At 38.6% G+C, this 25,383-nt stretch overlaps 2 protein-coding genes across 2 annotated transcripts in view; one reads left to right on the forward strand and one right to left on the reverse strand.

Annotated features, from left to right (window-relative positions):
- Positions 1-3,178, reverse strand: part of LOC114667233 (aggrecan core protein-like) — a 208,133-nt gene extending 204,955 nt beyond the window's left edge. The window contains 1 exon segment of the mRNA XM_028822446.2: positions 2,907-3,178. The gene's annotated coding sequence lies outside the window, so the exon portion shown is untranslated.
- LOC114667240 (EGF-like repeat and discoidin I-like domain-containing protein 3) overlaps positions 1-25,383 on the forward strand; it is a 742,682-nt gene that overhangs the window by 441,406 nt on the left and 275,893 nt on the right. The window lies entirely within an intron of this gene.

A 25,383-nucleotide genomic window follows, 5' to 3' on the forward strand; every position in this document is an offset into this window, starting at 1 on the left:
TACCTCCACTTTTCAAGCATAGAGTGTTCTTGAGTACTGATCCACATCTTGATTTTGCACACATATTGCAAAACAGTACATCCATGTCATTTTAGGAAAGGAAAAAAGCCAAAAGCAAAACATTTTTGTGAGATCCTGACTGCATGCTTCACCTCACTACAGTACTTGTCTTTCTCCGTGGCAACCTTTCAGCCCTAGGGCATGGCTTACTCCAGGGTATACTTTTCACCTCAAAAAATTGTCAATTGATAATACTGACATTTTTGAATTTGGATCATCTGTTCTGAAGACAACTAACAAAACACACACCATAAAAATGTCACACAATCATTCATAGTCTTTACGCTTTCATAAATAACAAGATGTATACACTGAAAAAATGGGGATGGATGTAATTTACTTCACAACACATGAAGGACTAAACATTTCTGGTAATTGCCATGTATTACTAACACATTTCCAGTATTCAGTGTTAAAGCAAGTACTCTTCCACAGTTAACACACTGACTGATACAATCATAATATACAAGGAGAACATGCAAATTCTAAGCAGACTAGGTGAGGCAGGAATGACAGCTCTGCACTACCACTCTGCTAATGTTAGAACATTTGTACTAAACTTAATAAACTTCAACATGATTAAAACTAAATATATGTGTATGATGTCTGTTCTGTTCTTGTCATTTGTTTGCACACTATACGCATATGCTCAACCTATCTCTTACTACCCGTTACTAGACTAACACGTGCACACAATGATACCAGTAGAAGCACACAACATCTTAGCAAAATAATACAGGATTTATTGTGAAATAGCACAATACATTTTTTGAGTTTTGGGAAAAGGCTTTATTTTAACTCTGTACGGCTGCTAGTATTAGGGGTGCATTCCAGATAAATGTCAAAACTCCATTAAACAATAGCCAATGCAAGCAGACAAGAACACATGTAACATAGCCTTACCTTAAGAAAACAGTATCAAAAGTAAACAGTAATAAAAACAATCAGTTTTGTATTGAAAGTAGTTCTTAAATTATTTACGAAGTGATATTTCATATAACAACAGCCTTCTCCTACTTCATAAAGAGAGTAATTTCAGTGCTCAGAAAGGCAATAACATAGACAACTGCTAACAGTACCCACATATTTACAGTCTTAAGATTTACAAACTAATTTGAAGTCACACATTGGAAAACATAACTGATGAAACTGTAAATTTTTCTCAAGTTTTCATTGATTTCACTGAATTGACACATAAATGATCTATAAACTTCAGGATTTGCTTTTTGAAATGTAGTGCAGTTTTTATACAATTAAAGACTTTAAATAATAAGCTAGGTGATATAATTTTCAATAAACCTAACATTTAATGTTGAATACTGTAAATGAAATAAAGATTAGCAATACATGCATTATTAATACAACATGATTACAGTTAAAGTATATAATTTATATCCATACATTTCACAAAACATATACAGAAACCAAAATGAACTGTAAATATATGTACATTTTTTATTTCATATTTTATGATTTTTTACAAATTAAAAATAATGTACCACACCTACCTGTCACCTAAAAACTGCTATTATTTACGGATTATTATCTTTCATTTCATAAGATTACTTTAAAATGACTGATGCACTGTACATTCATCTATACACCTCTTGTGCCAGTGTGGTGTGGGTTTTATGTGAGCCCTAGAACTAATACCCACAATACCCACACTTTAGGCTGCAAATGTTATATCCATTTATTTAACAGCAGCTGAACAGGAAAAGCAACTCATTTTTAAATGCAACAAGAGCTTATTATTACTAGTAATTCAATACACAGTTCAGAAAATAATAGAAACTTTAAAAAAAAAACAAATATATATATATATATATATATATATATATATATATATATATATATATATATATATATATATATATATATATATACAGGGTGAGACAAAATTATGATAAAACTAATGGTACTGCTATGTATGTACTTATATACAATTTTTCTGCACCACATATGGTTGATGTGTTGAACATGATGGCAAACAGGTTGAGACATTACTGTAAATCATCTTGCACATATGAAGTATTTTTTGTGAATAAATTGTTTCCGCCATTCAAATGTTAACATAATTTGACTCACCCTGTATGTATATGCGTGTGTGGACTATAGAAATTTTGATGAATATCCATCCCTCCATTATCCAACCTGCTATATCCTAACACAGGGTCACAGGGGGTCTGCTGGAGCCAATCCCAGCCAGCACAGGACACAAGGCAGGAAACAACCCTGGGCAGGGTGCCAGCCCAGCACAGTTTTGATGAATATAAATTTTACAAATTATGAGAAAATATAAGTGTTTATGTTTATATTATACTCATTCCCCAATATTTTTATATCTGAAATGTTTATATAATTCAAAATCTTTAAAATACTACATACACTGAAAATGCTACATATCTGTTGGAAAATTAAAGTTAAATATATGCTACTATTATAATAGGAAACTACTTGCATACATTTCACTTTTATTATCTTGGTTACTTATTTATTTACAAAGTTATACTTCTGAAATTGTACCAAGGACTAAAAGGTAATTATAAAAAGATGAACTTCATAAAGCTTCCTTTAAATATATTAAAATCCTTTAGTATTACAGGCATATTTAGATTAAAACTATCTATATTTGTGATATACAACTTCAGTTATTAAGCCAGCTACTTTATCTAGGCAGTAAAATACAAAATATTACTTCGTTTTGTATAGAATTAGTAAAGTTGAGGTCTAATGAGATAGTCGATAAACTCGTGAATTTTAGTTTATCGTGTTATCCATGCTCCAGAAACCTATTCAGAACTTATTTTTCTACACGGATGGCGATTTCAGCTATCCAATGTTACCTTTAGTGATTCAGTGCAGAATTCCACCAATCTTAGTCCCATAAACACTTTGCAGATTAAAATAAAATCTTCTTTCTGCACACTAGTATTTCTTGTTCAAAATGTTGTTGTCCTTGCTCTTGTCTTAAAGGCGTTTTTGTTTTCAGTTGGTGTGGCAATGAAAGCGGGTACGGTAATGCTTGATATTACTTGTTTTCTCCAGTTACAAGCCAGTCCTGACGGTGAGCAGCGTGCGCACAGACTTAGCAGCCCGTCTGCGTGTGGAGGGTTGAAAGAATCTTTGCTTACATTACCGACACGTTTAGCTGAGAAAGTCACGGGGAGGGGCAGGTTTTTTCAACGAGGCATAGGCGGGCAGATGCATCTGACATCAAAATGCGATGAAGTCACTTACTTCTCTGTACTTACTAATCTTTGTAAGATGACGCATTATTATTAGAAAGGGTGCCAGCGACGATATGGAAAATGGATCATAGATGGAGAAAAGAGAATGATGCCTATGAGGCAGCTAGAGTAAGCACCTTCAAGGTTCGATACTTCCTTTGCCAGGGATATGCTAAAACTTGGGAAGACTTCTTTGCAATTGCCTGTTATAAAACGTATAAGTAAAAAACTTGTTAGTAAAACTGTTTAATAATTGTCAATATCCTATGAGTGCAGCTCTTGCTTTAGTCACAATTAAGTTATGAAGTCCGTTGGCTTCCATCAATCCATTATCCAATATAATAGGCCTATATATAGTATATACAGTATATATGTGTGTGTGTGTATGTATATGTTTATATGTATATGTATATATATATATATATTGTCGTACATGGCTGGCCGCTGCCGAGAGTTGATTCTACAATAAAACAAAATAAAAATAAAAAGAGGAATAACCACGGAGGTCAATCATCACCCCGAAAGTGGATAATAGGCATCACATAGTATATGTGTACCAAATTTCAGGACGATAGTGGAAACGATTTGCGAGCTACAGGTGATTTAAAATCCTGGACAGACAAACGGACAGCGTATTATATAAGAAGATAACAGAACAATAATAGCATAAGAGAATCAATCACAGGCCCAGCATGCTCATTCTAAAACAATATTAATGAACTGATGTCTTCCTACAGCATAAAGTCACAAGTAGACTGCAGAGCTTCCTGTGTTTGATTGACACAAGCATGGTCACAAAGTATATGTGTACTGAATTGACTTTAGCTGCAGGTGGACGCTCCTGTCGCACCCTACGGAACTGTGTTTGATATTACTCAGGAAAAGATCCCAGTCACGTGGAGTGTGAGAAATGAAAAAGAGAGTGCAGGCAGGTTGGAATGGGTGGAGAAGAGTGTCAGGAGTAATTTGTGACAGACGGTTATCAGCAAGAGTGAAAGGGAAGGTCTATGAGACAGTAGTGAGACCATCTATGTTATATTGCTTGGAGATGGGGACACTGACCAGAAAGCAGGAGACAGAGCTGGAGGTGGCAGAGTTAAAGATGCTAAGATTTGCATTGGGTGTGACAAGGATGGACAGGATTAGAAATGAGTACATTAGATGGTCGGCTCAGGTTGAGCGGTTGGGAGACAAAGTCAGAGAAGCGAGATTACGTTGGTATGGACATGTGTAGAGGAGAGATGCTATGTATATTGGGAGAAGGAAGCTAAGGATAGAGCTGCCAAGGAAGATGAAAAGATGAAGGCCTAAGAGAAGGTTTATGGATGTGGTGAGATAGGACATGCAGGTGGTGGGTATAACAGAACAAGATGATGAGGACAGAAAGATATGGAAGAAGATGATCCGCTGTGGCAACCCCTAACGGGAGGAGACAAATGAAGAAGAAGAATAACAGCTTAAGTGAATGATCATGGTCACCTTGTGTTTTTCCCATAAAAATTGCATCATCTAAGTTGTTAGCAACATTTGGCAATCCCAGCAAGATTGTAGCGAGAATCTTTTGAAAAGCAAACAGAGTGGATGGTAACCTTTACTGGACCCAGCAGAACCTGAACAACCTTTCGTGAGTAATAAAGGCAGTCAGATCACAACTGTCTTCATGAAGTAAATGCTGAAAGTATACACTTTCTAAATAAATTGTGGAGAACACTGTTGCTCCTCTTAGCAATGACAGAATTTCATCAGTGTAAAGAAGAGTATATCTGTCTGTAATGATAGCTTTATTAGTCTGTCACAAGTCAACGCACATACAAATACCACTTTTGGACAACCACAGTAGGTAAGATCCAGGGAGAGGCATCAACTCTTTCAATAATTCCTGCTTGAAGAAGGTGATTTAAATCTGTACTGACATCACGTCGAACTGACAGGGGCAAACAACATAGTTTTTAATCATACTGGAGTGGCACAGTCTAATACTTTAACTTTTGTGTATGAAGTCTTTTGCGCAACCCAGAAGTAACAGAAGGTGATGGAGAAGTAGAAAGGCACATCACAGGAATATAATTTGTGGTAGCACATGGTAAGGCAGTACTGGCATTACAGCACAAATGTAGAACATTTATTAACTACATGTCTAGCAAACCAGTACCAGATTCTACTATGAAGACTGATGCAGAGCATGAAGCTTCATCTTTGGACACAGTAACAGGTAAGCAACCAAGTACAGGGAGTGGAGAACATGTATAAGTCACTAACTTAACTGAAGGTGTCAGTAAAGCAACTCCATTAAAGTTTGCATTGTACACACATTTAGGCAAAATGGATACTGATGACCGAGAATCCACTGTTAGATCTACAAGTGCAGTAATAGTTGGAGATTTCATTGTGATAATGCAATAAATTCTCTCAGACACTACATGTCTGATCTGAAGTACAGGTAAAGCAACTTCCTACCTAGAACACATTTGTCGATCCATGCAAAATAGCCTTATACATTTAGCAGAATCAGCAGAAACGTTTTTATCATTTGCAAGATATTAATCTATAACAAGTATGGAAAGAGGTTTTAAGAGGCATAACAGCTTTAGGCATGAACTGGGCGATGGCTTGGAAGGTCTGCAATGGCAAAAACCAGTATCAGACACAGGTTTAGTATGTAAAGTTCATACTGGTGCTGGTCTTTCTCCAGAGATTAACTTTGGCTGCTCACCAGCAGCTTCAATTTGTGCACCAATCAAGTCAGCTTCTTAAAGTAATCATTCAGATTTGCAAAGACTAAGCACATTTTCCACTAATTGATTTCATGATATTTCATCTAATTTAGTGTCATACTCACATTTAACTGCCAAATTCTAAAGTGTGGCAACATACTTTTTCATTAGAGCGTTATCTTAAAGCATGCTGTTCAGCAACAACATTTCTCTATGAAACAAAGTAAGCTTGTAAAACTGTAATGGCATCCTCCAATGACATACCTTGATTTGGAAGTGTGTAAAACAGCCTCTAACCTTCTGTTCCCAAACAATGAAAGAGAAGTGCCTTTTTGTGTGCTTCCGGACATTTATCTCTTGAGGTGCCAACAACCATCGTGTAATGAAAGAACATTTTCAATCACATTTTGAATGGTATGGTGGATTCACCAGGGGTCTTGTTTACAAAGCTTGCTTACACACAAACAGACAGCAACAACAACAACGTTGATGTATTTCTATAGCATTTTTTTTCACACAAATGATGTAACTCAAAGTGCTTTACAAGATGAAGAAAGAAAAATATAAAAATAAGATTACACAATACTAAGTCACAAAGAATAAAGTAAGGTCCAATGCCCAGGAAAAAAAAAAATTCCAGAGGGCTGGCAAAAAAAAAAAAACAAAATCTGCAGGGGTTCCGAGGCCACAAGACCACCCAGCCCCCACTGGGCATTCTACCTAACATAAATGATCAAAATCAGTCCTCATGGTTTAGAAGCTTCACATGGAAGAATTAGATGATGATGGTCATGTGGATATCTGGCCTTCAATCCATCAATGTAGGGACAGCATGGTGCCTTGATCAGGTGGTGGTGGTGCAGATCACCACCACAGAAAACCGGAAAAAGAACAGCAGAGAAAATAGGAGTTAGTACGGATTGCAGAGCCATGACAAAAACAAGAATTAAATGCATATACAGAATATCAGGGTTACATTAAAATTAAGCTATAAGAAAGCCATATTAAAATAATAGGTTTTAGCAGTTTTTTAAAATGTTCCACGTATTAGCCTGGCGAATTTCTATTGGTGAGCTATTCCAGATTTTAGGTATATAACAGCAGAAGGCCACCTCACCCCTCCTTTTAAATTTAACTCTTGGAATTATAAGCAGACACTCATTTGAAGATCTAAGGTTACGATTTGGAGTGTAAGGTGAAAGGCATTCAGAGATATAGGATGGAGCGAGATTATTTAAGTCTTTGTAAACCATAAGCAGTATTCTAAAGTCAATTCTAAATGACACAGGTAACCAGTGTAGGGACATCAAAACTGATTTTCTTTTTCTAGTTATGATTCTGGCAGCTGCATTCTGCACTCGTTGCAATCGATTGATGTCTTGAAATGTGAGATGCTTGAAATGTGCATCTGCAATTTTCCATGGTAATATTGGGATTGATAAATGAAAATTTGATGGGGGATTGTGTGTATATTTACGACAACTCTGACCTATGCGTACACAACATTTCAGAGAAACTGCGAGATTACAGTACCCTTGAGGAAAATGTAGCCAAATCAGATAAATGACGGCATGCCCGCATAATTCATATTAAAGAGCTGCTATTATAATGTGCATTGACAGAACAAACATATTAAAGCTCAAATGTGATGAATATAACTTACAGACTGCATTTTTATTCCCTTTTAAGAGGATCAATGAAGTGCTACATCAATTTTTTGTATGGTGTGGGCAGATATGCATGTACCATAACAATTGTTACCAACATAAAAAGGCAATTTGCATGAGTGTCCATTTTCCTAATGTAATCAGAGCACTTTATTAATGTGCTCATACTGCAATAAGGGCACCTTTTGTTAACCATAAGCAGTTACATTATGTTAACATGCAATTCATCTATGATGCCAAAATAAGACATACAATTTCCAAGACTGCTCAGGCATAATGCCGCCTAAAAAAGGAATCTTCAATTACAGATGCCATTTCGCAAATCGAAATCAGAAAACATAGATGTGTTTTCTTCCTTCATTCGTTGCACACACACCCTGCCGATGACTAGCAATGCCAAAGTCAGTTTTGAGGCTGCTGGATTCTGTGTACAGTCAAGGATGACTGGAGATAAAGAAATTAAATCAAACATATTTAACTGATCTATACAAACACATGGATGAGCTAAAAGCTCAAAAAATATCAAGGGCTGAGTGTGCTGCCATATCCATGTATTGTACATTTTGCACATTAAGCAGATATCAAAAAATATCATTGTAAATACAGTGGAACCTCGGTTCACGAACGTCTCGGTACACGTACAAATCGGTTTACGACCAAAAAGTTCACCAAATTTTTGCCTCGGTTCACGACTACACACTCGGTATACGAACAAGCCAGTTTCAGTTTGTGCACGCCGATGATTTCCGCATGTGTTGCATTGTTCTCGGTCAAACGTGCATGCTTGCACATGCGTGTGTGCTTTCGCTGTGAACTCTTTGTGCTCTATTTCATTTCCCTTCTGGTTCGTACGTGCCGATTACTGTATTTAAGCACGTGTTCAGCCTCTCCCTGTTCATTGTTCTCAGTCAGACATGCCTGCTTTACCTGTGAACTCTTTGTGCTCTACAGTATTTCGTGTGCTTTTGCAGTTAACCATGGCTTCTAAGCACTGTAACCTCCTCTCCACCCAGTTCCTCCTCACTTCATGCCAGAACTCGACTCATGCAAGGTTAGTTTTCTTGGTGGTTTATGGTTAGTTTTTGTATTACTGATTTTTTAAATGTTCATTTTTTTACTTTTCTTGGTTGTTTATTAAGTTACGGATTTTTCAAATGTTCATTTTTTTTCCCTGAGATCGGGTTGTAAGGCTATAGTGCGAACTGCTGCAATGTTACTTTCTTGGTTGCTTGTGGTTGGTTTTTAAATAAAGTTCGGATTTGTTAAAATGTTCCTTTTTTTCCCCCTGTGCTTAAAACTCATTAAAAAAAGTGTTTATACAGCGATCGGGTTGTAAGGCTATAGCGCGAACTCTTGCAATGTTAGTTTTCTCTGTTGTTCTGTTTTCTCGGTGTTATTCAATGTTTTTACATTTAGTTTACTATTATGTGCATTCTATGGTACAGTATAATTAACTATATTTGTGCTTAAAAATCTTTAAAAAAATATATTTACATACAGTTCGTACCGTCTGAAACGGATTAATTGTATTTACATACAATCCTATGGGGGAAATTGCTTCGGTTCATGACCAAATCGGTTTACAACCAGAGTTTTGGAACGAATTATGGTCGTGAACCAAGGTTCCACTGTACTGTGCTTATAGAAAGTATTCAACCCCCTTGGAAAATCTCACATTTTATTGTTACACAACACTGAATCAACGTTGACAAAGGAGGAGAGGAAAGCAAAAACTCCAGTCAGCAGCATTCCTGGAGAAAATAAACCACTGCAGGGTCTACAGTCAATTGTAGCAGAGAATATCAAAGACAAAGTCAAACTAAGTCACAGTCCTGGAGACCTCTGACAACTAGTCAATCACTCCCTCCTGGCCATTTTATAGGCTGTCCAATCTCATGAGAGAATCCTTTCCATCTGATGATTGAAATGCACCCAGTGTCTGAGATGACTTTTCCATGAGCAGGAAAACAGCTAGGCAGTAGAGCAGTGACACCAAGTATTGCATTAAAGTACCAAGAAGAGATTCAGAACAGAGGAGGATTAGTAATGGTTTATAAATACTGTAGCTCTTATACTTTTGTACAAATAACTAACAAACAGAGAGGCATTAGTCACATCTAATCAGCAGCTCTAATCAGGGTATGTCAGACTAAATTATGAAGGAGTATCTCTTAGATAAGCAGGCAAATCATTCCACATCTTTGGTGCCCTAAAAACTAAAGTTCAGCCACCCCCTTTGATTTTATTAATCCTTGGAGAAGGCCAGCAACCTGAGGTCTAAATAAGCACTCTGGTTTGAAAGTAATAAAAAAGTAAGATAGGTGAACAGGGCCTTGGCCATTTAAGACTTTATATGTTAAAAGGAGGATGTTAAAATTAGCCGTAAGCTTAACTGGGAGCAAGTGTAAGGATTAAAAAATGGAGTTATGTGTTTGTACATTCTGGTTGGTGATATAATTCTTGCAGCAGCATTTTGAATTGACTGAAAGTTGCATAAGGAACAATTTGAACAACCAGCAAGTAACATTGCAGTAGTCAGTCCAACCATAAATAAATGCATAACTTAATTTCTTAGCATCCTGCACATTTAGGAAACGACTAAATTCTACCAAATTTTTAAGTTAAAATTCATGTTTTGGATATTTTTGTAATGTGTGTTTTAAACAACATGCTAGTTTGAAAGATAACACCTAAATTGTGTGCTGATTCATTAATACTAATGTTGATTCCAACTGAGTTAAAAAGTGACAGAATATTGTTGTGGCCATCATCATTTTAGTTTTAGTTTTGTTAGTTTTATTTATTTATAATGCACATTTAAACAACTAAAAGTCAGCACGGTGGTGCAGTGGTAGCGCTGCTGCCTCGCAGTAAGGAGACCCATTGTTCACTTCCCGGGTCCTCCCTGCATGGAGTTTGCATGTTCTCCCCGTGTCTGCGTGGGTTTCCTCCGGGTGCTCCGGTTTCCTCCCACAGTCCAAAGACATGCAGGTTAGGTGCATTGGCGATCCTAAATTGTCCCTAGTGTGTGGGTGTGTGTGGGTGTGTGTGTGTATGTCCTGTGGTGGGCTGGCGCCCTGCCTGGGGTTTGTTTCCTGCCTTGTGCCCTGTGTTGGCTGGGATTGGCTCCACCAGACCCCTGTGACCCTGTGCTAGGATATAGCGGGTTGGACAATGACTGACTGACTGACAACTAAAAGTTGACCAAAGTGCTTTACATAGAATAAAAGGTAACAGTAAGAAATAAAAGCCAGATAAGGAATTATGAAAAAAAACAAAAAGAAAACATTATACAACATGAACACATATATACCAACACACAAATATAAATATCTTGTATAAAATTATGTGAAATGAAATCCATACATAGATGAGCACAGTATAAACAATATAAATAGAAAGATTTAAACACTCAAAGCAAAAAAGCAAGCAAATAAAACTGCTTTTTTAGCAGACACTTAAAACTTTTAAATATGGGAGCCGACCTTATTACAAGGGGCAAACTGTTCCACAATTTAGGACCAGCCACCAAAAAGGCACAATTGCCCCTCAGTTTCAAATGTGTGTGTGGGACAGTAAACAATAGCTGATAAGAAGACCTCCACTGCCTGGCTGATGAACATGGAACAAGAAGATCAGCTAAGTTCGGTGGATCTGACCCATGCAGGGCTTTAAAAACGAACACTAAAATCTTAAAATTCACCTTGAAACTAACAGGGAGCCAACAAAGAGAGGCCAACACCGGAGCGATGTAATCTGTTATTTTGTTGCTGGTCAAAATTCTAGTAGCTGCATTCTGCACTATTTGCAGGTGAGACAGTGTCGTATGGGATACCCAAACATAGCAGGGTATTACAATAATCCAAACGAGACATGACAAAAGCATGAATGAACTTTTGTAGATCATTGAATGACAAAAATGGCTTGACTTTATTGATCGCCCTAAGGTAAAAAAAAATACTCTTTACCACAACATTGATCTGTTTGTCAAATTTAAAACCTGAATCCAAGATCACCCCAAGTCTTTTAGCACAATATTTCAACTAAACCAGTCAAGAACAGTGCCTGTGGGCTCAATGTTATTTTCCAGACTATGTAATAAAATAGAATGGTCAATGGTGCCAAACACTGTGCTTAAATCTAACAGCATAATTACTGTGGACTTTCCTTCACCAGAGGATATTAGCTCTGCCCAAGCTCTGGCAAGTTGCATGGAGATCATTAGTGAACAGTCTTTTTCAAGTCCAGTCATAAATTATTGTATAGAGATCTGGACTCTGACTCAGCCACTCCAGTTCATTCCTGTTGCTTTTAGGCCATTCCTGTGTAACTTTGGCTTTATACTTGAGGGTCATTGTCTTGCTGGAAAACAATCTTCTACCAAGGCTTAGGTTTCTTGCATACTCCATCAGGTTTGCCTCTAAGGTTACTCATTCTGCATTCATTTCACCTCGTATCCTCACAAACTTTCTAGACCCTGCTGCGTGACACATTCCTAGACCATCCCTACATCCCTGTTGTATTGTATTTCTGAGGCGGCAATGATAGATTCTATGAAGAGGATTACTTTTATTCTATTTTGGGTATTGTATTTACTTGATTGTTTGACACCCATTGCCGACTTGGAAGAGGGTATCTTTCTAAATTGCCCTTCCTAAGATTTCTTTCAATTTATTTTTTCTGACAATGTTTTAATGTGAGTTTTCTCTTATCTTCTTAGATTGAAGTCAGGGCTGGAGGGGTGCTATCAAACAGCAGGACCTATGAAAGCCCATTAAGGTATTCCATGTGTTAATTTAGGCTAAACAAGAAATAAATTGCTGTTGTTGTTGTTGTGGTTGTACAGCATGATTTTGTCACCAACATGCTTTACAGTGGGGAGGTTGTGTTTTTGATAAAGTTTAATGTTTCGCTTATGCTAAAAATTGGCATTTAGACTGATGACCAAAAAGCTCAATTTTGGTGTCTTCAGATCATTGAACCTTCTTTCAGCTGACATCAGAGTTTCCCACGTGCCTTCTGACAAAGTTGTGGTGAGATGTCATATTGTTGTATGCATAATCTCTTCATTCTTAATGCTGTAGCTTGTAACTCCTTGAGAATTATCATAAGCCTTTCTCCGGCCTCCATCACTACTCTCCACCTTGACAGTCTGCTCTTGGCAGATTTACAACTGTGCCATGTTCTTTCCATTTCTTAATCATTGATTTAACTTCAGCGACTTGGATATTTTCTGTCTATATCCCCTGACTTGTTCTTTTCAATGCTCTTTTCACTGAGTTGCTTCGCATATTCTTTTATCTTCATTTTGTACGTTAGGCAAAAATACTGACTCACCACAAGTTAGACCTCCCAGATATAGGTAGATCAGTGGCGGACCGTCAGGGCCTGCAAGGCCTTCTCTGCTGGCCTAAAAAAATATCTGAATCACAAACTGATGTTAATTATATTTTGTCCATGAATACTTATTAAATAATTCCAAATAGTCTGTCCGCTTCCTTTCATAGCTTTTCCGATGATTGTGCTGTTTCCAGACATGTATTTTCGTATTAAAGCATTTAACCAATCACATTTCAGCCATCATTTATTGCCAGACAGGGTCAAAGTCAAAGAAGTCTTCCCAGAGGCCTTCACAATCCGTTCTGCAGGCCCTCTAACGCAAAATAAATATCGATTAAACTGTTGCTTCAACCAATCAGATTTTGAGTTGGTGTTACTAGGGCCCTCTAGCAGGCATACGGCAACGTCACTGTATTCAGACCCATTGATTGGATAGGATGGTGTAAGTATGCCATGGATAATTATGGCAACGTCACCGTATTCAGACCCGTTGATTGGATAGGATGGTGTAAGTATGCCATGGATGATTTTGCAGGAAAATCTCCCACTGATCTCCTTGACTTCCTTCATCAGAAAAATGGGGCATGGAGCATGGGGCAGCTGTACACATTGGTATGTTTGGCGGTGACCATTCCCATGTCCACTGCTTCTGTTGAGCGGACATTTTCAGCCCTAAAGCGAATTAAAACTTATGCCAGAAATACGACAGGGCAGGTTCGACTTTCAGCATTAGCTTCGATGGCGATAGAAAGGGACTTCGTGATGGAACTGAAGCACACGGATAATCTGTACGACAGAGTAATTGAACTGTTTTTGAGGAAAGAGAGGAGGATGGATTTTGTTTACAAATAATCTGAATTTTTGGTGAGTAAAATGTTGCGATTTTCCTAAATAATATTGCAAGTTTATGAGTTATTATTGATGTTTTTTAGGTGTGTCGCGGCTGTAGCTGCAGTAGAAAGGAACTTGTTCACCCCTGGTTTGTCTATTCAATAAAGGCATTTATTGTGGCTACAGGAGTTATCTATCTGCGATGCAACGGCTCTTTATACTGTATATCTGCATATTAAGATGGTTTTTATAACCATAAATTAGTTTTTGAGGGGCGGGTTGATTCAGACGGAGCACTACTGAAGGCCTAGGTGTGAAATGCACGGTCTGCCACTGAGGTACATACAGTATATACTGCAATCAGTTGAAACCCTTTGAGTACAGATGCTTAATCTCCATTGAAATCATTATGTGACTTTTAAAACCAATCAGCACCAGTGATGATCTAAGTGTGTCATATGATGAATACTTAACTGATTAATCATTTTATGTTTTTACTTGTAATACATTTAGACCACTTTTTAGAAATCTATTTTCATTTTGCCATTAAATATCTTATTTTGTTAATCAGTGTCAAAAAGGCCAAATTAAATCCACCGTGATATAACAGTAAAGGGTCAATGATTTTTATATGCAATGTAAACTGATATCCACCAGTTTTAATGAAACCTCTTACTAGATTTCTTCTACAGAAGACATTAGTGCATTAAAAGTTGATTTTTGTGAAACCACTTGTATGTCAACCCATGTGAGAACAGGCCAGGAAATACTGCACACAGCCACAATCCTATTGCTTTGGCATCAAATTTAATGCTGACAATCAGTCTCAGCTATGTATCTTTGAAATGTTTTTATGTGTATGTTTATTGGTGGGTGGAAGGAGGACTGTTGAAACCCACCTAAACACAGGGAGAGTGTGAGAAATCCACACAAATAGGTGGGCCTAGAATTTGAATCCAGGAATCTGGGACTATAAAGCTGCAGCACTAACTACTCCCCTAGGTAAGAGCGCCTCCTTCACAACATCCTGTTAAGACAGTGGCCTTAATAATATGAAGGTGCTGTAAAGGACTAATGTAATAAAATTTGGAAGAGAACTCTAATACTGTTAGTAACAACATGATATAATGCAGCACAAGAGCATGGCAGCAACTTTGGCTGCAAGATATCATCACGTTTCTAGCAATACTAGAGTCTTTATTGATGTTATTACATACTTATACAAACTTAAACCTCCCTAATGAAATTTAGGATTTCAGGGGGACAGAAACTCAGTAGTACTGGGTTCAAAGCAGGGACAAGTACTGTGCAAGGGAACCTGTAGATCGCAGAGGCTCATTTATGAAAACACCCACAAAAAGACAATTCAATTATCATTTAACCTGTCCGGGCGGCACGGTGGCGCAGTGGGTAGCGCTGCTGCCTCGCAGTTGGGTGATCTGGGGACCTGTGTTCGCTTCCCGGGTCCTCCCTGCGTGGAGTTTGCATGTTCTCCCCGTGTCTGTGTGGGTTTCCTCCGGGCGCTCCGGGTTTCCTCCCACAATCCAAAGACATGCAGGTTAGGTGGATTGGCGATTCTCAATTGGCCCTAGTGTGTGCTTGGTGTGTGGGTGTGTTTGTGTGTGTCCTGCGGTGGGTTGGCACCCTGCCCAGGATTGGTTCCTGCCTTGTGCCCTGTGTTGGCTGGGATTGGCTCCAGCAGACCCCCATGACCCTGTGTTCAGATTCAGCGGGTTGGAAAATGGATGGATGGATGGATTTAACCTGTCCTGCACATTTTTGGGAATGTGAAAAATTAGGAAACCCCACACTAATATTTGAAGAAAGTGCAAACTCCACACAAGCTCTGTCCAGGCATAGTCTTTGAACCCAGGCCGCTCAATTCATGAGGCAGCCATGCTGTCCCCGTCACCCCTCATTTATTGTTCTGTAATTAGCTAAAGCCTTTATCTAAGGTTGCTTGAAAAAATATGCATGCAATATAACTTTAATCATGCACATATTTAACTGGCCATTGAGACTTTTTGAGAGTTTTTTTAACTATGATCATTCATTATGAGATGTGAAATTACAACTGCTTTAAGGAGTTAGCAGAGTACAGCTTAAAGTAACACAGGGAAAAAGCACTAGGGAGATTGCAATGCTGATGTAACAGGAAGAAATTACACTTTCCACTCCAAACTTCAAAAATAAATAAATGAATGACCATATAAGTAAATAAATAACTCCTTTGACAAAATGATCCCAGTCTTAGCTCCTCCCACTCCCTCCCACCTCCAAATAAGGGCGGCATGGGGCCATGTTAAAATACCAAGGGAAATCCATCATTAAAGGAAAGGGTAAGCATGAAAGGCATAGATCAAACCTGGCCTGACTGTTTTCAAAGTAAATGTGCTAACCATGACATACGGTATAGACTGTATCTAAATTGAGCTGCTGAGTTTCCCCCAGCTTTCATAAAAAACTGTGCATTTGTTTTTGTGCAATTCTGGAACAAACACAAATATATACAGTACATACAAACAGACACGGACTCTTATGCCTCACACTGAGTCGACTGCACCTTCAATTTCGTTGTTCCTTTGTAAAAGTGACAATGACAATAAAGATCTACCTGTCTATTGTGGCGAGTGGCTGGGGGTGGTACCCAGCCGGGATGGCGGGAGGACCGAAGGAGGGATTACGCCTCCTCCAGACCATGAGGGGGCGACCGCCCTGGTGGCTATGGGGACCAAGGGGAAGGAACATGGAAGCTCAACCCTATAGGGGCCCGTGGTCACTGCCAGGGGGCACCCCGATGTCTGAATAGCCCTGGCCCTCAGCACTTCTGCCACACCCGGAAGTGCTGGGGGGATGAAGACCAGGGATACCCGGAGTGCTTCCGGGTGCACAGCCAGCACTTCCGCCACACCAGGGAGTGCCGGCAGAAGCTTGTTGGGAGGCACCAGGAGCACGTCCGGGTGAACATAAAAGGGGCCGCCTCCCTCCATTCGATGGAGGAGAGGAGTGGAGGCGGACCTAGAGAGAAAGGCATTAGTAAGAGGCCTAGACTGTGGGGGGTGAGAGTGGGTTGTGTGCTGTGTCACTTATATAAATGTATAATAAACATGTGTTGGTGTTTCAACCTACGGTGTCCGCCTGTCTGTGTCCGGGCCAGTCTCCACACTATATATATAAAAGCCAAATACCACTGACTCACTCATCACAAAATCTCCCGAACCATGAGGACATGGGACTTGAAATTTGGAATGTAGGTTACCCTTGGCCCATAGGTGCAAGGTTATTATAGTTTTGTCTTTTTATATTAGTTTTTATTTCTATATTTTTTCAAACCTTACTTGGAAATTCAGTTTAGTTTTAATTTTCCTTCATCGTGTATTTTTAGTTTTAATTTAGTTTTTATTTCTCAAAGATATTTCTATTTTATTTTTATATATATTAGTTTCAGTTTTAGTTTTAGTAATTATGACATGGAGCACCTATGGAGTTAGTTTTGTGGCAATATCAGACAGAACTGTACACTTAACAGATTTGGATATGAGTTTAATGTTCATGGAAGCTTACTACACCGCCTGGTTTACTATCTGATTTTGTTTTTGTCTGATAAAAACAAGCATAATCAAAACTAGATACTGAATATGAATAACTTTACACAATTTTATAATTTTTAAAATATTTTCTCATGAAAATCACAGGGGCTTAGGAAGAATAGGGCTCTTAGACTTGAATCAGTGTGCAGACCCCACCTAACTGTATTAAGGGAAACAAAGAAAAACAAGCATGTAGTGTTAAGGTTAGAGGTGGTGAGTCTTGAATAGCCTACCATAAGGACAGTAAACCCATAATGAGCAGGGCAAGAGTAGGTAATAGGAATACAGACAGGCACAAAACAATAGGGACAGCATCTGAGATTAAGAACAATATATACTGTACATTATCTAAACTTGTTTATCCAGAGCAGGATCACAGGAAACCTGGAGCCTACCCCAGCAGGTTTGGATGTAAGGCAGGAAAACTCCCTGGTATGCAATATGTATGGTATGGCTGATGTTAAGAACAAAATGTATATGATATTTCAACTATCTATTTTGAGAGAGAGAGAGAAACATTGAAAAAAGGGAGATAAATATTTTAAAATATAATTCTGCTAATGGATTACTTTCATAATATTAGGTATTTTGAGTTGTGAATATGAACTAAAAAAGAGAAATTAATAAATATAGAATAAATGGAAAAACCCATTAGTATGTTTCGTTTTTCATCACTTGTCAGACTCTCTACCTTTGTTTGTATCGCTTTGTTCTTAAACAATGTTTTTAAAGCAAAAGTGATTGGTAAGCAACAATATGCTGATCTTGTATGATCACCTAGTCAGTCTCTTGATCAGTGCCGTTTATTTTCAAAAATTGTGAGTGGTCTCCCCTCGACTTTCTTGTATACTCAGATATGGGGATGGATATTTGAGGAGTAAACCGCAAGACAAAGATTAGATTTATATATTATGTACATTATGGAACCATCACCAACAAATCAAATTAATAATATATTGAACAATTATTATAAAAGTAATGTTGAATAAATCAGATGTCTTCAGGTAAAGTACCACTTCTGGGTGATGGATTTGACCCAAAAGTTAATACAGACCTACAATTGTGGTGTAACAACCACATGCCGAATTTCATCCATCTATCTAGTTGTGTTTTTGAGTTATCGTGTTTACATACACACACAGACACAGACACATACACGCGCGTGTACACACACACTCACAATTCCGAAATACAGTATTTTTGGACTCTGGGAGGTGTATAACGTCAATATTTTTTTTATCGAGAATTTTTTCATGATTACTATACTTTCTCTATACTTCAATTTCTCCTGTGCGAAGTGGCAGGTGAATTGCTGTCAACAAAAAACAGTCACCCTAGAAATAAACTGAAACGTTACTCGCTCATGATTTTTCTGTCCATATGGTAAACGTTTTGTTGACCAGCACATTCTGATTTCAGCCTTTTGCATTATGTCTTGATATACAACAAGCGCAAAGAAAGGCGGCATGTAAATCACTTTCTATTTCACACACTTTACGCACCTGTATTCAGCTTGCTCTGTCACCGCAAATGCTGTGTGAACAGCCGCCCTCCGTCACCAGCTGCCGTTCACTGGATTAATATGTGCGGGCAGCTCGTGGTGGATGACTTTTTGTTTTAGAGTTAAAACTTACAAGGGTTAAAGACTAATGGCAAGAATATTCATTCAAAAACGAAAACTAAAAATATTTTAGTAAATTATTATTTTATTTCAGTTAGTCTTTCCAGCTACTTTAATAGTTTCGTTTAGTTTTAGTTTTTCATTTCGGTTTTGTTAATTATTTTATTTCAGTTTACGAAAATGTTTTTTTAATAATAGTTTCAGCTTTGATTTTAGTTTTCGTTAACTATAATAACCTTGCATATGTGCTCACTAAGAAATGATTTTAAAAATTTTGTGGTCTAAGTGTGAAATTTCTTATATTTTTTAGACCTGTTTGTATGTCCACTTTTCATGAAAGAACTACTTAACGGATTTAGATGTTTTTTTTTCTATAATTTGCTTGAACATTCCGTTGATTTTGTGACTTTCTCATTATGGTAAGTATCATAGTTTGCTTGCGGTATCAATTTATTAGCGCGAATCTGAGAGAGATTTATCGGGCTGCAGGGAGGGGGGAGGGGCCCTCCTCACTCATGCGTCTGCCTCAGGGCGTAACCTTAACTCCGCTTAGTTAGCTAACGAGAGAACTATTTAACAGATTTAGATCTTTTTTTTCTATAATTTGCTTGAACATTCCGGTTGATTTTGCGACTTCTCTCATTGCGCTAAGAATCACAATTCGCTTGCAGGAGTGATATATTCGCAGAAATCCGAGACAGAGGCTGTGGGCTGAGGGGAGGAAGAAGAGTGACATCAGGAGTAGACAGCTGGGTGGGGCCCTCCTCACTGTCCTGTTTCACTAATATGCGGGCAAAGCCATGGGGGATAGCTAGTATAATATATAACTAAGGACAGCTGGAGCTCTTACCCAGCTGCAATGACAGAGGACAGTCCCTCTGGCTTGTTATGTTGCCATGGGTTTGGAGCATGGAAACTCAACCCTGCTGGGGCCCATGGCCTCTGTCAGGGAACACATGCAGAACAGCTGATTCGTTCTCTGTAGGGCTGCCACCACACCTGGAAGTACGCCCAGAAGGAGATCACGGGACACCTGGCTCACTTCTGGGTGTTCTATAAAAGGAGCCACCTCACTCCAGTCAGAGAGCCAGAGTCATGAGGAAGTTGAACAAAGCTTGCCAGGAGGAGTGGAGTGGAGGTGGAAGGAGAGAGAGAGAGAGACACACACAGAGAGAAGAAAGACAAAGTACTGTGTGCAGTGCTCATTGCTGTGTTGTGCTTGGACAGTTGGTAAATGACTATTTGGAATGTTTCCCACAAGGAGCTGCTAAATAAAAGTCTTATTTTGTGCCTGTGTCTGTTGTGTCAGGTGGTTGGGGAGCTGTGCCCCCCCTGGTGGTCACTATATAAATTGTGGTAGTTCAGCCCTTGAACACAGACAGACAGACCACAGATGTCCAAAAACACACACGTCTAATTTTCTTTATGTCACCACACAATGCACTAAACAGCCACAAATTGCTCACAGTCCCTTCTTCTCTTTATTCTCTCTCATTTTTTCTACTGCCTCTACTCCTCTCCTCGCAAGCTCTGTCCTCTCCCTCCCAACTCCGGCTCATCTAATGGGGTGAGGCTGCCCCTTTTATAATGCCCCAGATGTGCTCCAGGTGCTCCGTGCTGATCTTCCAGCAGCACTTCCTGGTGTGGTAGAAGTCCTGAATGGGCATCCAGAAGCACTGCGGGTGTACTTAGTTCCAGTTCCTGCTGCAGTTCCTGGTGTGGCAGAAGTGCTGCAGTCCAAGGCTCTGTAATCATCCGGGCACCCCCTGGCAGTGGACACAGTCCCCAAAAGGGTTGAGTTTCTAAGCCCTGATCCCGTGGCCCCAATGCAGACCAGGGTGGCTGCATTCTTGTGGTCCGGGGGAGGTATTGTCCCTCTCCCTGGGCAAGATCCCCTGCCATCTGCTGCAATATATATAAAATTGTCACACGCGTGCACTAAGCAATAATGATATCTCTTCTTCTTTCCTATGTACAGAAAGGAAGATTGACATACTGACATCCATGACGTCACCTCCGGGGTCAACCCACCTGCATCCACCTCTCCCTCCCAGAAATCATCATAACCGGAACCAGTCCCATCATAGGGCATACTCAACAGATTCAGCGGAACCAGTCTCATGGCATTAACACATGTTTTCTTTGCGCCTTTTGCGCTGTGCCTACAGGTGCTCTAGAACCATTATGAGTGTCTTTGTGCGTTCTTACTATATATATATATATATAGAGAGAGAGAGAGTTGTGCGTGAACATTCAGCAAACCGTTCATCGAGATGCCATCATCATGTGCAGCAACAAGGCACATTTCCCTTTGAATGGTTGCGTAAATAAGCAAAACCTTCTCTATTAGGCTGAAACCAACACTCCTGAACTTCATCAGAGACCCCTGTACAGTGAATGTGTTACAGTTTGGTGTGTCATTGCAGAATTTGGCACTGCAGGCCCTACTTTTTTGAGGAGCAGGGAGCAATGGTCACCATCACTTCAGAACATTACATTGAAATGCTAGAGAAATTTTTGTGGCCCCAACTGGAAAAAATTGGATGTGGTGGATGTCTGGTTTCAACAGGATGAAGCAACAGCTAATACGGCGTGGAGATCCATGCAAGTTTTGTGGAAGATGTCCCCGGGGAAGTTGATCTCCCTGGGTGCTGATGTCAGGTGACCTTCAAGTTCGCCTGATCTTACTCCCTGTAATTTCTTCTTGTGGGGCTATCTCAAGTCGAAGGTATACACACACCAACCTCAAAATCTTGAAGCCCTCAAGGGTGTTATTCTCCACAAAAACTGCGCTATTCCCCTTGAAAAGGCTGAATGAGTCATGTAAGTGTTCAGAAATCGTCTTGAAGAGTTTAATGGTCACCACCATTTTTAAAACACAGTGAAAAAAATCTATTTTGTATCCTATTTCTTGTGTCATGATGAAATTTACAGTAATCCCTCCTCGATCGCAGGGGTTGCGTTCCAGAACCCCCCATGAAAGGTGAAAATCCGCGAAGTAGAAACCATATGTTTATATGGTTATTTTTATATTGTCATGCTTGGGTCACAGATTTGCACAGAAACACAGGAGGTTGTAGAGAGACAGGAGAGAAAAAAGCAAACAATAAAAAATCAATAGGGCTGTTTGGCTTTTAAGTATGCGAAGCACCGCCGGACAAAGCAGCTGCAAGGAAGAGAACAAAGTGAAGGTAGTCTTTTAGCATTTTTTAGAGGAGCGTCCGTATCCTCTAGGCCAGTATGCAAACAGCCCCTCTGCTCACACCCCCTCCGTCAGGAGCAGAGAATGTCAGAGAGAGTGAGAGAGACAGAGAAAAACAAACAATCAAAAATCAATACGTGCCGTTCAAGCTTTGAAGTATGCGAAGCACCATGTGGGAAGCATGTCGCTTGACAAAGCCGGAAGGGAGCAATGTGAAGATAATCTTTCAGCATTTTTAGACAAGCATCAGTATCGTCTAGGGGTGCAAACAGCCCCCCTGCTCACACCCCCTCCGTCAGGAGCAGAGAATATCAGAGCAAGAGAGAGAGAAAAGTAAACAATCAAATATCAATACATGCTGTTTGATCTTTTAAGTATGCGAAGCACCGTGCAGGAAGCATATTGCTTGACAAAGCAGCCACATGTAAGCCCAGCAAGGATGGCAGCAATGTGAAGGTAATCTTTCAGCATTTTTTGAGGAGCAACCGTATCCTCTAGGGGTGCGAACAGCCCCTGTGCTCACAATATATTTCAGGAGTTTTATTTAATACATAATACAGGCTCTGGTTGGGTAGCTTCTCAGCCATTTGCCAATAGCGTCCCTTGTATGAAATCAACTGGGCAAACCAACTGAGGAAGCATGTACCAGAAATTAAAAGACCCATTGTCCGCAGAAATCCACGAACCAGCAAAAAATCCGCGATATATATTTAAATATGCTTACATATAAAATCCGCGATAGAGTGAAGCCACGAAAGTCGAAGCGCGATATAACGCGGGATTACTGTATTTTATCTTGTAGTGTTTTGTAGAATAAACGTTTCAAATTTGGTACTTTTATATATATATATAGCATCTGTGATAGCGCAAAGTTTAACATACCAGCAGCACACAGTGTGAAAAACAACTTGATATACATTAAAATCACTAAATGTACAAGACTGATCCAGCTGCAAGTTCAGAATCTCCTTTAATCATGGAATCAGGCTAGCAAGATGAGAACAATTTTTTAATCTTATTTTCCTGTGTGAGTGCCATGAATAGCAATAGTTTTCTCTTCTTTCAGTCCCCTTTTTTCTGTAGACATACACATTAATTATTTCTACAAAACATAATATGTACTCTGTTAATAACTGTCAAGATCACTCTGGTTTATGTAGTTGTAGAAAATCTTTTCATGCTAGTTTGTTTTCAATAATGTATTATACCTGCATCACAATAATTACTTTCCTTTCGTCACTGAGACAATATAGTTACTGTTTGACAAATTACAGTACATTAATGGAGTTGAATAGGAAATACGTACACAGTAGAGTTTGAAGTTCTTACTTAATAAAAACATTATTAAGAAAAATGCCTTGTACAACAACAAATGTGAAAACTTCTAAGAGGGTGGGTACTTTTTAAAAGAACAGTGTTTTCAATAATATTATTTGATAATATTAAAAGTACTGATTATAGTCAAAGTTTATTTAAATTTTATTTTATTATATTTTTAAAAAGCAAAACATTTCAATGGTATGCTGCACAATCAAACATATAACACATAACACAATTTAAAATAGATACAGAGAAAACCAAGGAAAAATAGAAATACACAGGAAAAAAAAAACAAAAAAAGCAACATTCAACCCCCCACCCAAGAAAAAGAGAAAAAGAAGAGAGACACAGGCAAAAAAAATCAAGATTATTAACTATGATATAACAATTAATAGCTTAAGACAGTCAAGGCCTAGCATGATTATTCTACAATAATATTAATGGATTCTTGCCATGTGTTTTCTTCTATGGAGCGCTAGCTCCCTGGTTGGAATAACTTCTTTTGCAATTGTGGCACCTTAAGTCACCCAAAACTATACAGATATAATATTAAAAGGCGATACCTCTCCCATAGTGATATGGCGGTAACAAATCACATACGAGAAAATAACTTAGCTTTCTTTAATGACGATTTACGCGGCATAACAGACGAGGAAGCCATAGCAAGACTTTTATCAAGGTGGGATCTCGATGTATACAGTCTGCCATTTTCGTCGCTGCACTGGAAGGGTTTTCAGGACCGGATGACGATATCTCCCATCCGTCCGTCGCCTTTGAGGTGTTTGGCTGCGGTCCAAGTCTTTTATACTGTTTTCTCCACATGCAGGCCCTTACTTAGGTAAATCATGCCATTCCAAACAAGGCAAAGAGAGGCATGCTGACTCTTAACACACAGAAATAGTGCATGTTGCCCATTTGTCTCTGTCTGTCTTGTCCTATGCTTGGCCTAGCAGTTCTAAATGCTGAGCCCCTTTGTACTAAATCTGGCTCAGCTGTGCATATAGAAAGAAAAGAAAAGCAGATTTAAAATATTTTCACAGAGCACAGTGACATTAAACTTATTATTCTGATTACATCATGTTAAAAAAAATGGAAATATCTTCTAAGAGAGAATTATATATTTTTTCAAGTTTGAAATAATAATGAACATCACTTACCCACTGAGTTGTACAAGGTGGGTTGGATATCTTCCAGTTGAGTAAGATAACTATGCATTCTAGCAGTGTGGTATTGACTATTACAATCAATTTATCCTTTTGTATTTAAGTGCCATCTGAGAGTACAACAAATATCACCATTAGTGTATTATGAGTGATTGTAACACTGGGGCTTTCTAAGAATTATATAAAGGTTTTTTTTTTTTTTCAAAATCATGTTAATTTAGTATATGCGTAAAACATATGGCCTAGTGATACTGGAGCTAGACAATAGTGGTCACAGTTTGGGTTTTGCTCTGTGTACATTTTGATAAATTTTAAACAAGATAAATGTAAATTAAATACCTTTAGTTCAATTATGGAATGTCTGTCACTTACTGAACTAGAGTGTATTCTTTGTAAGGCTGAGTTCCACTACTTTTCTGAGGTGCTACATGAAAAGTCCCTTTGCACCTTTCCTTAGGATGGTAGATTCTTTGAAATATCTACTCTATATATATAAAATCCTAAGCCTAAAAGTGTAACAATTTTGTGCAACAATTTTATGTGACATTTTTATGTCACATTTTTTGTCATGTTTTAAACCGGGCTTATTTTAAAACCTACATATATATGTTTGGTATCATTCTTTTCAGAATTTATCAAACTTTA

This window comes from Erpetoichthys calabaricus, chromosome 17 (genome assembly GCF_900747795.2).
Source record: "Erpetoichthys calabaricus chromosome 17, fErpCal1.3, whole genome shotgun sequence".
NCBI lineage: Eukaryota > Metazoa > Chordata > Cladistia > Polypteriformes > Polypteridae > Erpetoichthys > Erpetoichthys calabaricus.